At 48.6% G+C, this 13744-nt stretch overlaps 1 protein-coding gene across 3 annotated transcripts in view; it reads right to left on the bottom strand.

Annotated features, from left to right (window-relative positions):
- The window catches only part of PAK3 (p21 (RAC1) activated kinase 3), a 72203-nt gene extending 59656 nt beyond the window's left edge, over positions 1–12547 (bottom strand). Inside the window, exon 1 of one of the 3 annotated variants that reach the window (XM_084212736.1) lies at positions 12493–12547. The gene's annotated coding sequence lies outside the window, so the exon portion shown is untranslated. Of the gene's footprint in view, positions 1–12413 lie in introns of all 3 variants that reach the window. The other 2 variants (XM_084212735.1, XM_084212737.1) reach the window with 2 other exon arrangements.
- Between the last annotated feature and the right edge of the window lie 1197 nt (positions 12548–13744).

Here is a 13744-nt window from a genome sequence, read left to right on the forward strand (position 1 = left end):
CAGTACTGACAGACTATTTTTCTCCTGACAGTAATCTCTGTCAGGTCCTCTCTGTGAGAGTTCTGACACGGGCTTGGAAATCCATTCAGATTCCAGAAGTTTAATTGCAAAACAATTCAACACAGGGCAAGATACACATCCTCTCTATCTAAGACTTAGCTGGGATGCTGCTTAAAGTTTGTTTATTTTCCCCGCTCTCTCAAATCTAGCCTGGTTACATGCCTAGAAATTAAAGCTAAAGGGCAGAGAGACAATGTTTTTCCTAACATGACAGGAAAAAAACCCACAGAAAACCTGGCTTCCTCTGAAGTATCAGCCTTGAAACTGCATTTTCACTTGTTTTACTAGACCCATAAAACATTACTTGTGCTGAATGGGTGCAGAGGGAGACATCCCAAGTACTGCTCAGAGTTAACAAGAGTATGGGTGAGCCCTTGAGTTGAGGGGAACCAGCCTTCTGGAATGCCACCAGCACAAGCACAGTGTGGCAGTAATTCAGGCCCTACCTTCTCTCTTCAGAGTGTGAGGCTCAGACATTAACACAGAAATGCAGCTCCACAGGCTGTGGGATTCTGGGTACCAGAAATTCTGCTCAGGCAAAGCACAGGGAAGGGAGAGCCCAGAGGAAGAGTCTCTAAGATGTGGTTCCAGCATCCACAGCTGGCCTAAATTTTACTCCATGCCAGGAAGCAGCTCCTTTCTCACAGATGGCTGCTGTTACAGAGCACTGACATTAACCACCGAGCAACTGGGCATGCAATATTAATGGCATCAATGAGAAAATTAGGAACCCACATCAAAGCACTGAGAGTTGTTTTTATAATATTTGGCTTTAAAACTAAGTGCAAAAGGAAAGGTGTTACACTCAGCTAAGCATGTTTAGAAGACTTTGCTTTTAAGATGTGATTCTGCAGCTTTTAAATACTCACACACACATAGAATGACCCATTAAGGATCAGGGAAAGCTGCTGTCACCTGTAACTCAGCAAATCACAAGTTACATGAAGAAACAAAAATCAGTGCTGCTCTGAAATTTAGCCTAGCATGGAAAAAAAGTCAAGAATACCGTAACGAATGGCTGCTGAAAAACAGCACTTTCCAGTCAATGGAAAGAGCTGCTTTGGCCATGGTTTTTCTCAAACATGGTCATTACCTTGGAATTTGAGTCCAAACATTCTCATCTGCACTACACTGAGACCCTACATTGAGGACAACAGACTCAAAACAATAATCCAAACAAATTAGTACACACTTATTTGCTAAAATTTTTCTAGTAACAGAAAATTATAGAAGAAGATAATCAATTAATCTGATTTAGAAATCTTCCCTTGTCCATTAAAACATTGACATTGGGACCAAACTACACAGAGCCTACCTGCTTTAACAGTCAGTACAGACAAAACATGGATGCAAATACTGTCAGCCATGTAACCTGCATAAGGAGACTCTTGCATTTGGGGATTTAATAAATTAAGGACAAGTACAAAGCAGAGAAATATTATCTTGAGGATATAGTGGTTATTACTGGCGTCCCTTTTGACTGGAGCAGGGACTGCTCAGCCATAGCTAAGTCTCCACAGATGGGCACAGCCTGATCTGAGCTCTCTGCCTGCACTCTAAGCAAGCTGATGCACGCTGCTCTGAGAGCTGCAAAAGCATGTGAGTGCAGCACTGTGCCTACGCCAGCATGACCTGCAAGGGGTCCATCATAGTCCTGTCCTGCTGACAGCTACAGGTGTCTATCACCTCCAGCCTGGAAGACATGTGCTCCAGCGCTGCCATAAACCTGGCATGATGCTAACAATCGTCTTCATGTGATTTTAGATATGTTTCTCTAATAGTTCTGCCACTTTAGCATCCACCCACAGAGAGGACCTGACATCTTTTTAGGTAGCTTGTTGAGACACTACAACTTGATGATTCAACTTAGTTATTTGACTTAATCTGCAACAGACTCAGAGCTGTTCAGTAAAATAAGCATGGGCTATTTCCCCTCAGAGCAGGTGAAGATGGAGTCAACAACTAATACACCTCTACTCTGCTCAGTTAGCTGGTTTCATTTTGAATCAAATCCTGTCTATCTTCTACTTCAGCCTGTCTTACACATGTGCAGCCTCCCTGCCTTCACTGGTGCTCAGGCCAGACAGTCTGAAATTACATCACTGGCACCTTGCTGCAGCTTAGATGGCATCACCTCAGGTTACACAGGACTGGGAGAGACCCACTGGGTCACCAAGTACAGCCCCTGCTGTCCAGGCAACCACGTTACCTAATCCCTTTGTAAGTGAATCAAAAATAGTTATGAACCATATCTCACTGGGCACACCCCAGGCTAGCCATAAATGACATATTGTGGGGTAAACTGACTCGGGAAAAAGTACACAGACACATCCAAGACAAATTAGAAACTGCAACAAGCAGGGAGGCAGCTTAGTCTAATGGCCAGGGAATGAGACAGGCAGCAAGATGGTTGGGTCCTGCTCCTGGCTCCTGTTCTTCCCTGTTCCACCTATAGTGCCATTACTCCATCCCTCAGCTTCCTGTGGGCTGAACAACATCGTCCATCCTTCCTTCACAGATTGCTTTGACCAAAATGACAAAAAGAGGGGCACAAGAACTAAATATTTTTATCCACTTAATCTCCCCAGCAGGTCTTTAAACCCCATTTTAAAGCCCTCCTTTGCAATTCAGTCTGTGGATAATTTGCTACCTGCATCTCCATAAAGTTTAACCTGTCATAGCCTGACAAAGGTGTAATTTCATCCCCAGGCTCTTCTGACTTGAGACTGTGGAGCTTCTCTTTGTGGATAAAGTATCAAAGCAATAGCTCTGAGACAACAGCCCTTTGCATCTCACAACCCACGTATTATTCTCCCTAAACACAGTTTAACTGGCCAGAATCAAAACTTTTTCTCTCCCCTCATGCCTCCTCCCCACCGTGCACACAAACATAGATAAAAGCAGCAGACAGAGACATAGAGAGAGGATGGTTTATCCCACAGACAGGATTACTGCATCATGATGTAATGACCTTGTTCAGGAAAGGAAAAGGTTAGTTATATATCAGCCTGAGCTGTAAAAATACCAGTTCCTTTTCAAAATGAGGTAAAATAATGTCCATTTAAAGTTATTCTTAAGAAAACATAAAACACTGGTCCAGTGAACTGGAGAGAGAAGGAGCACAGCCCAAGTGGCCTCGGGATAACCCCTCTGCAGTCACATGTAACACACCGAATCAAACAAGCAGGAGTGTTCCTCTACTAAGTATGCATGGAAAGGAGTATGCTGCTTTCTACCTGCTTGGATCTTCAAACATCCAAGAGCCCTTTCTGTACCCTACAAAGGTACATGGCAAAAAGAGGCATTTCTGTCTCATTTCAGGTGCAAAATGCTACAGAGACAACTATTTCAGCTGCCCCTTATCAAGACTTTACATTTGCATTTGTTTTCTTTCAGAACAACTGGAGGGAGGAAGGCCATATGCTGCCTTCATATGAAGCAATCCCATGAAAGAATAATTCAAGTCCATTATTCTATCTTTTTAGACAACATTTAGTGAAGCTTTGGCCATTACTAAAACTCCAAGGCTGATATAATCACATTTGTGACTACAGGTTCCTCAAAGGGCCTTATTTCTAATGAATTTTCAAATGCTCTGAAAATAATAGGTACAGTATTTACCACTGAAAACAGTAAAAGAACACTGATGCTACTGCCCCAGTACAGCACACTTATTTCACTGTACTGCTGATATTCTGCTGAAGTAAAGTGCATGAAGTGAAATATTGCATAAAGCCAATATTTACCAACAGATACTACAGTTGTGAAAGTAATATAGTCCTTTGACATAAAAATAGGCTTCCAACAGGAAATACAAGGCATTTGGCAAGTCTTAGCCTGCCAAGGGCAACTGCTCCATGTCCTGTTTCCAGGACAAGAAACCCCTCCAGTTACTCCAGATTCTTCCAGTGGTGAATGCTGAGCTTGTCTGGTAAGTTTTCCGAGCCCAGTGGAAATCCTAGAATAGACACAGAAAGCTCTGAGTCTGAATTGGCACCAGATGCTTTAGAAAACAAGTGATTTTCATTTTGCTACAGGAATATGAGAAGGCCAAAATGCTTTATTTGTCAGCACAGGAACAGCCACTCATCGAAGAGCATGAATATTCTGTTGAAGTTGATATAAAATCAGACTTTTCCAAGGAAACCCTGCACTGAGTAACAGTGCCATGTGCCAACTTACAGTGCTTTCTACATGTGTATGAGACAGGAAATGTATTTTCTATAGCAGATGAACAGCAATGACAGCCTTCAGACTAGAGTATGGAATATCATTTGCATCAAATTCCAACCTCACAAGGAGCAGCCTACAGTATCTCCCTACTAGCTCAAAGACTCCATACAAAGGCCAACTCAACATCATACATCTACTGCAGTGTATCTTCTCAATTAACTAAGGAAAAGTGTATTAGGCATACATCAAAACTGCATTGCAGCTAGAGCTGCCAATTACTTATGGCAAAAGGGAGGCTGATTCATCCGACTGTATGTGGGCCTTGGCTGGAGTTTTCCCAAAACGCAACAAGAAAAGAAGAAAATCTCAGTGAACCTCCCCCTCATTCCCACTCCTTCCTCCCCCACAAATCATAGTCAAGAGGCCTGTGCTTGCAAAAGCAGCATTTCCTGGAGGATTCTTTCTTCAAATCACTCCTTTTCTAAATTCAGACAAAACACACAACTCAAAATCCATTTGCATATGGCATGTACGCATACAACGACACCTCTCCCAAGCACTTACAAGCAGAAGGCAATGCAAAGGTCTAAATCACCTTTAAATCCCCAGTACCCAGGGATCCCCACATCTTCCACTCCAAATCTCACAGCATTCCGAGGCCACCTGTGGAGAGTGCAATGGCTACCTGACAACACTTGGCTTGGCACCAGCCTGCAACAGCTGAGCAGGGGCTGGGGGGCCTTGTCTTTCTGCTCACAGCAGTCACAGAACAAAACATTTCTGCTAAGCACAAGCACATCCTGAATCCAGACCTTTTCACAAGTTTCCTGTGTCAGATGCATTTAATACCTAACATATCACAAGTAGCAATTCTCCATCCAACACGTCCCTCTTTCGCTTTGTGAGTCTCAAATGAGCCTTGTGGCCTCAGGGGTGCCAGGGCTCTTCTCTTCCTGGTACTGCTGGATGGAAATTGTTCTTATTAGTTGCCATGGACCCAATTTAGGCACCTACTAGCCTGGGTTTTCAAGGTCCCTGGCCACACCAACACCACTATTCCCCCACAGTGAGTTCAGGACACAAAACTTCAATCATGTTTACTTTTAACTGCTATCTTTCATTGCTCTGACAGCATCCTACTGATGACCTTCAGCATCTGACTTCATCCTTTTGTTTCCAGTGTGTTTGACATGAGTCAACCTGGCACCCAGACCCCCTGGAGCAGTCAGACCCTGCCTTAACACATCTCTGCTTTTTTTCCAGGCCTGACTTTTAGGCATTTGTTGTAGATCTTTAAAACAGTTTTCACAGAAAATATGCTTTGAGATCCTCAGAGTGCAGAATAATACTAGACACGTGCACCTACTGCTCACTGCCTTCTGGCACCAACATTCAAAATTCCAGTGAGCACAGAAGGGAGTCTGAGCTGCCTCTTCCATGGGAAGGGGGATCAGGAGTCAGAGACAGCCAGCTCCATGGATCACAACACAGCGCCCCATCAGCACTGCAGGGCAGACCAGTGCAAGGTGTCTTCTGCCTAATGACCCCACCAACCAAAGCCATCAGTCTGATGGGAACTTGTGCTTTAGAGGCTGCTGGATTACGCAAGAGGACTTCTTCCTCTCCTTGCCTGAAAGCCAGTCCTATTATGGTTGATTTTGGGATTATGTTTACCAGACTGCTTGTGGGTACATTGGCAGCTATGTGTAATTCCTGTTTCAGTACACAAGCAATTACAGTCAGGATAGATGCAATCCTCAAACACAGTCACATGTGTTCAGGTATGCCATGAGGGCAGGCTCTGCCATCCTGCTGAGATCAGCAATGCAAACAATATGAAATGCAGCTCAGAAAGTACTCAAGAATCATGTACCAGACCTCCTGTGTCATGTGTGGGCCTAGGAACTTCATCCACGTGCTGCTGTGTTCACTAATGGAGAGGAAAGAGAGCTTACCACACCAAGGACTTAGAACTGGAAAACTACCTTGTAACCAGATTATTACAATATGAAGAAGACTGACATTCATCTTGAGTGTCCAGAGCGCTCCACAGACCATGGGAGAAGACAGGGCATGTCCTCAAGATCAGGTTGTTCAAAAGCTCTGTTCACACTACAAGTTATAGCACAGAAGTGTCCCCTAATTAGAGATGCTTTGTGGACAATTTAGTTCAGAAACACACAAAGAGAGCAGAAGTTCCAGCATTTCAGTATTACAACAGATTTCAAGAACGGTCCAGGACACAACCTCTGTGTGTGAACTGCCAATAAACAGAAAAGAATAAGACTCCACTCTCCGCTTATTCCTTCTGAAATGCTAACCATTATCCATTAATGCACCTAAAGAGGGGGATTCTGCATTCCCCAAGTGCAAGAAGAAGTGGAGAGAGAAGAAAAGTATGGAGAGAAGTTGTGGCACAGGCCATAGGGCAGAAATTAAAGGAGAAGTCTATCTCCATCGACTGCTGCTCTAGATACTTCCAGATATTACCCCACCTCTTTCTGGTCCATGCATCCCACAAAGTGCAAGGCACCTTCCTCAGAAATAAACAAATCAGGGAGCAAATTCTGTCTGTTTTAGTCTTGCTAGAAATCTCACTTCTTCCCAGCTTGAATTCTCTAGAATGAAGAGAAGAGAGTCATAGCACAGCACAGCTGATGCACCCCACATCTGTAGGAAATGCCACCCTGAGCTGCCTAGGCTTGCTAAGGAGATCAAACATGGATGTAAGCAGCTCTTTTCTGGAGCAGGCATCGTTTCAGTTGTTAAAATATTCATGCGCCAATAGGAGCTGTGGTATCAATGTCTGTCCCTGATACAAACAAACCTGAGCTTAAAGCCTGACAATCTGTGTTATGCAGAGTGGAATCACAATTAAAAGCATTTCCCAAGCCTCCATTTCTGCAAACACACATATGACAGCTTTTCTGGTGACACATCAAGAGCAACCCAAATCCAAGTCCACAATCTTCTGCCTGTGAAGGCAGGAGACGTTAAAAACAGCTTTAGCAAATGCCCAGGATTTTAATTGTGCGCCTTCAGTTTTTCCCTCTCAGGTTTACCATGCACCAGCAGCCCTGTGGTTCATCTGGGGAGTGGCTGGATGCACCTGATAAATATGAGCTGGCATCTGGGCACTGCAGGTTGAATCAAGACTCTCTGCAGGGAAGCGCCTAGAAAATTTCTGATCTGGAGGATTTTCTCGTTCACAATAGGGAATAGAGAAGTAGCAGACAGAAAATGGAAAACATTAGGCCTTTCACTCCCCTCAAGAGACACAGAGAAGTACTTTCCAGTGCCCTTTCTAAATAGGGAAACTGATTTTTTGATGCTAGCAAATGGACAGAGGCTGGGGGAGGGTACAGCTGCTGCCCCTTCAACAGTACTGTCTGGAGAAATGAGTCCACCCAGGTGACAAGGCAAGAGAATGTTTTAGTACTGCCCTTGTCACATGCAGCGAACTGTGCATACACCCTGCAGAGCAACACTGAGCCTGCTAGGGTGCCAGAGCACTTTCAACACTTGAGGATTAGGAAGGAAATGAGAATGGTTTGGGTCTGGAGTCTGTGCCGTACTGCAATGTTGAAATGGCAGTTTCTATCAGGCTTATGGGCAGCTATGGCTGGACAAAAATGACACTGCAGTACCTTGAGTTGTGGCAAAGCAAAGCTGGTGCATGAGCACAAGCCGGACCACAGCACAGAGCTCAGTGGTCCATGTGCCAGGTGTCACTTTCAGAAGTCAAAGGGTCATATCCAAATCTTTGTTTCCATTCCCTGAGAAAGCACACTTTTGCCACCGGGACAATAAACAAAGATGAAATTACCCAAAGATTCTTTGAGTCTGTTTTGGATTCAAACTGCCTTAATCTGCTTCTGATGGCAATAAGACAGTACATACAACCAGAGCAGAGCAAAGGATGTGTATCCAACCTTACCTTTGCCATTCCCCAACTTTGACCCTTACAGTGCTGTATCAGAGCACTCCACCGAGCCCCAAACCCAGCACGTGGAGGCACTGAATACTATTCCAACTGTGGAAATGGCAGCACAGACTCCAGGGCTGAGACATGCTTTGCTCTGCATCACTCAAGACTCAGTCACATCTATACACTACTAGATAAGCAAATGACAATAAAACTAATGTTGGGAAATGAGCACACTGAATATACAACAACACAGTTTTACCCTTGAACACTTAATGCACACAGCCAGAACAGTAAGCCTTTAGAGCAAAACAAAGCAACATTCATAGCAGAGGTTTCCTAACTGAGCAGGATATGCCCCTCTTTAAGAGGAACATGACTTCCAAGTTTGTCTCTGGAAGGTGTGATACAAGACAGGACATCAGAGTACCTGGAGGTGCACTTAGCCCAGTGCTCCAAGAGCCAGACTTGCAGGTAGGGCTGGTGCCATATGCTGACACAAAGATCCTCCCACCCCAGAAGCTAACGACCTGGAGCACTTGTAGGCCTGTCTGTCCCCTGCCCAGGGCTTCCTGGGATCAAGAGCTCCAGAAAAGGGGGACATGAGACTGCATCAACAACATCACAGGCTTCCTGGATGCCTATCAGCAGCACTGCCAGGGCGGATGCCATGGTGCTTGCCCAGAGCAAGGTGCACCCAACCTGCCACATCCCACACCACCTGAGGCAGTGAGTGCCACCTTGCAGCCTGATTCCCTGTCTCAGAAAACCTAGGAAGCCAACTTATAAACAGTGCACTGTCAGAGCTAAGTTGGAGCATTGCAACTGAACAGGCAAAATGAGAAGTCCTTTGGCAATCTCCAACAAAGCACAGTGAAACACTTGCTGTTCACTGCATACAAGCCACAGCTGCTGATGTTCACCTGGAAACAATCTCCAGAACTCCAAGCACTGAGACTATACACTAGCAAACCACACAATTTTATCATATTTTTCCATTATAAAATTACTGCTAGGAGCAGGAGACAACTAATGACAACAGGTCTGAGAGATGACATTCACATCAGTGTCTCTACCTGTGCTGACCCCAGCCCAGTGAAACCTACTAATTACCACTCGGTAATTAGTAATGCCATTCTTCAAGTAACAAAAAAGCCAGCATAAGGGAAGATCCACAAGCTCAGCTATTTGTGTCTGAAAGGTAAAAGGCAAAATAGAGCTACAGGGAGAAAATGCTAGCTAAATACAAAATAGCACTAGTCAATGAAAAAGTTTATTTCTGCAGGTGAAATTCATGTTCTTCTCTTTCCTTTGTACCACAGCCCTCCCCATTAAGTTCTTGGAGAAAAGCTTCAAGCACCTTTGGCATGAGCTAAGGATGGTAATGAAAGAGGAAGATCACAGTGGGCTTCTGTCTGCAGCACAGCAAGAACAGAAATCAGTACTCAAACCAGAGAAGCACAAAGTGACAGCACTGTTAATGCCCCAAAGTCACAGGGAGTCCAACCAGAGCAGCAGCGGAAGCCAAATCTGGCAACATCTCCCCTGCGACCGGTTCTGTGCAGGCATGGCTAAAATGAAGGAGGAGCTGCAGGCAGATCTGAAAGACCTTCAGATTCCCAGCTGGTTTTGATCCCAGAACACAGGCAGCTCCAGGGACGCTTGGATCCACAGTCACAATTAAAGTATTAAAAGAAAAAGAGAAGAAAGCTTCAGGCAAAGGGAACAGGAACTGAAAATGGGACTATCCCCACAAACCAGCTCTCCTCTAGGAGCAAATGCTGCCAGGCCAAAAGATAGCAAATCCAGCCCTTGCATTAGTCATGGCCAACAACATTTTACAGAGTTGAATGTGTCTGATCTATCCCTGGAATTGTATGTACAAAACTTGCAAAGAAACACAGGGGGTTGGAGGAAGACAACTTCTTGTGCCCAGTTTTGTTTTTCTAGGCTTTGTGAGTCAGCTCAAGACACACAGGACAATCTAGACTCCAACTTCCACATGTTTTCTGAGTTTTGGTCAGATCCTTACAGAGAAATTGCCCTGTCAACAGTCTACCTGGAAAAGTAAAATTCTCTTCCCTGTAGTCAGCAGTAAAATGCTCTCCAGCTTCTGGGAAACCCTCCTACACAGTCTCACTGGGCCTGTTGGCTTAGAAGACACAAAGCCCCCATCAGTACCTACAAAAAGGCAGCACGTTTGTGTTAGAGCCCTGAGGTGAATGAGGCCCAAGCCCAGGGCCTGTGACAACCAAAGCAGCTCACCCTGGGTATTGCCTCCTGCAGCACTGCTGCCACAGCTGTTCTCAAACTGTTGCTGCTGCAAGTGGTGGCCCATGAGGTCTGAAACTTAATCCTGTAACAGGAGCTCCTGAGACTTACTTTTAGTTATCCAGAGTCACTCAGTGAAGAAATGCCATCCGTGCACATCTTGGTTCAGAGTACAACCTCCTCTGCAGCCCAGAGGCAGCTGCTTGCAGCGCCCCACCTATGAAGCCAGCCAGCCCCCAGCCCCAGCACCGTGCCTGCCACCAGCTCCCATGCCCAGTTCCACACTCAAGGAATGCAGCTCCAACCCATGCAGCTCCAACCAGCCACAAGCATCACCCTCCCTCACCAGCCTATGCTCACCACAGAACACCAGCTCCAGGAATCCGTCCCCTCCATGCACATGACCTGCCATGGCAACCTTCACTGCCGGGCCTCGAACAACGCACCTGTCCATGCCCCAGACCTACAACTCATTAATTTACCCCTAATTTACTCAGCATTCTGCTCACATCGTTTGGTAACCTGTGACTGGAAGGCCGAGGCTCCTGAGCAGCCATGTGCCACACTTCCACTTCCCCCGGCACAACGTCCCCCTCCCGGGTGGCTCCGGAGCTGTGCCCGAGCCCCTCCTCCCCGCCTGACAGCCACAGAGAAGGTGGATTCACACGAGAGGAGCCAGGGAAGCCGGACTCATCACCCCTCCCTCCCGCTCGGGCAGGCAGGCAGCAGCCTGGCTCCGGCCCTCCCGACAGCCCGTCCTCCTTCCCCTCCTCCTCTCTCCGAGGCGGTCCATGTCAGCCCGAGAGCCGCTCAGCAAAGCCCCTGCTGATCTCCGGCCTCCAGGTGCCCTGGGCAGGCATCCCTGACCGTGCCCAGAAAGACAAGAGAAAGCAGCGTCCCCTCTCGGGCAGCCCCGGCGCCGGGTCGGATCCGGGCAGGTGGGGCATCAGCGGCACGGAGCCTTTAAGGGGGTTTGCCGAACCCTGCACACAGACACCCAGGCTGCTCACTGCTGGCACACGCTGTGCCCACCCCGCACACGGGAAGGGTGCGGGGCGAGGCAAAATCCAGCCCCTCAACACCCCTCGGGCTGCAGGGGCCCCAAACAACCCCGCTCTTCCCAGCCTGGGCCCACCATCTCTTTCAGATGTTGCTCGCTTTGAAGCCATGGCTTCTCCTGCCTGAATTCCCTCAGCCTTCCACATTAAACACCTCGCTGTGTCTAAAAGAAGGCTCGTTTTCTGGCATCGGTGAAAACTGGATCTGAAAACTGCCTCAATGACCAGCAAAAGGGGCCACTCGTGCCGAGTGCACCACCCCCGCCGGAGGAGGGAAGCCTGGAGCGGCCAGACATCACGCTGGAGCACTTCCTCGGCTGGCTGGTGTACAAGTCTGGGACAAAGGGACAACCCAGCACAGGGACCAGCTTCAGTGTGGCATCAGGCACCACCATGCACGCACAGAGAGAGACCACCCTTCCCTGAAGGGATTTCGGGAAAAACTTGGCAGGTGCCAAGGTCAATCGGATGCGCGTTGTCAATAACGAGCATTAAAAAAAGAAAGGGAAAAAAAAAAAAAGAAAAAAAAAGGCGGGGTTATTTATAGCTCAGAATTTCTCACTCCTCTGCAGAAGCGCAGCCCAGAGGCGGCATTGTTGGGAGATGGGGAACACACGCACCGCAGCCGCGTTAATGGCCGGTGCCGCGCTGACACAACTTCAGCTGCGGCTCCGGGAACCCTTCCCGCAGGACACCGGGCTCCGGCCACCGCCGACTGCCCGGCAACACACGTGTCACTGACGGCAGCGGCACCCCGGAGACGCAGAGACAACCCTGCCACCGGCGCACCCCGGCCCTGCCCGCGGCGTCATCCTCCCATCGTCGAGAAGAGACGGGGCGCCGCAGACGCGGCCACGGGCACCGCGCTTCGCCGGCGGCCGCAGGGCCCGGCCGGGGTTATCTGGAACCGCCCCGGCCGAGGTTACCTGGAACTGCGGACGCTCATTGCTGCGCGGCCGGGGTTACCTGGAGCCGCGGTGCTCATTGCCGCCCGGCCGGGGTTACCTGGAGCCGCCGTCGCTCATCGCCGCCCCGCCCGTCCCCCGCCGCCGCCGAGCGCCCCCCGGGCGCGGCCCGTCCCCCCGCGCCGCCAATCGCCGCGCGCGCGCCCGCCCGCCCCGCGCGTCGCGGGGCCGCCGCAGCGGCGCTGGCGCAGCCAATGGGCGCGGCGGGCGGCCGGTGACGACACACGGGCCGGGGCTGGGGCTGGGGGCAAATCTCGTGTTTCAAGGCAGCGCGCAGGGAAAGCGCGGCGCGGGGGGGTGCTCGCCCTCCGAGCCCCTTCCCCGGGTGACCCTCGGAGGTGTGCGGAAACCTGGGAGGCGGGACCGGCGCCAGCCGGAGGTGCAAGGGGTCCTGAAAGGCATCATCACGCTCCCTGGCTTCGTCCGCTGGGAATAGGAAATGCACCGTGAAATTCGGAGCTCCCCCGGATGACGTCCGCCTGTGGGCTTCTCCTGTCCGCATCCAAACGTGGGAGAAGCCCAGCGGCAGTGAGGCTGGAGCAACCAGCTCCGGCCACTCCTGCGACAAAGAGGGCACTTCCTTGCAAACATCTCCCAACGCACCAGAAGAAAAAAATCTTATTCGCGTTCCGTGTTTTTCTTCTCCTTCATTCTTTTAGAATTATGCTTCTCTAGACAACATGTGGTCCTTCTCCTTCTAAATCCACCCATGAAACGTATCAAAAGTAGAAACAGACCCAGCTTTGATACATTTACAGTATTACCAGGAAAAAAAAAAGTGCCGATAAACATGACCAATTTTACAATCTCTGCGGCAGAGCCTGGGCATGGAGCAGTGCTGGGGCTGGAAGCACCAGCCATGCTCTGAGCTTGGGGCTCTGCCCAGTCCCGGGGCTGGCAGGAAGCTCTACCAGCTCCAAGTGCCACGGATGGAAAGGGCTGTGCTGTTACATACCAAAGTGAGCATACTTTTGACCATTATTTTGTTGGATCTGTTGGGGATTTTTTCTGGATGGAGATGCACAGAGTATGTGTAGTAATACATTATGGAGCAGCTAAGGGCAAGTGATGAAGACTTACCTTCTGCTGGTTGCTGTTGCCAAAGGTAAGGCAGGCCACGTGTATCCAAGAGGAGATAACAAACTGTCCCAGCCCCACCACAAGACATGTGATCTTCTCTGACCACGAGTGATCAGGCTGCTGCCTTACAGCTTGTTCAAAGGACCGGTTCTCCAGAAGCAAGAACTCACTGAGTCACCCAGTCCACAGTGACGTGACAAGCAGCCCTGACT

Source organism: Fringilla coelebs, assembly GCF_963513975.1.
Source record: "Fringilla coelebs genome assembly, chromosome: 11".
NCBI lineage: Eukaryota > Metazoa > Chordata > Aves > Passeriformes > Fringillidae > Fringilla > Fringilla coelebs.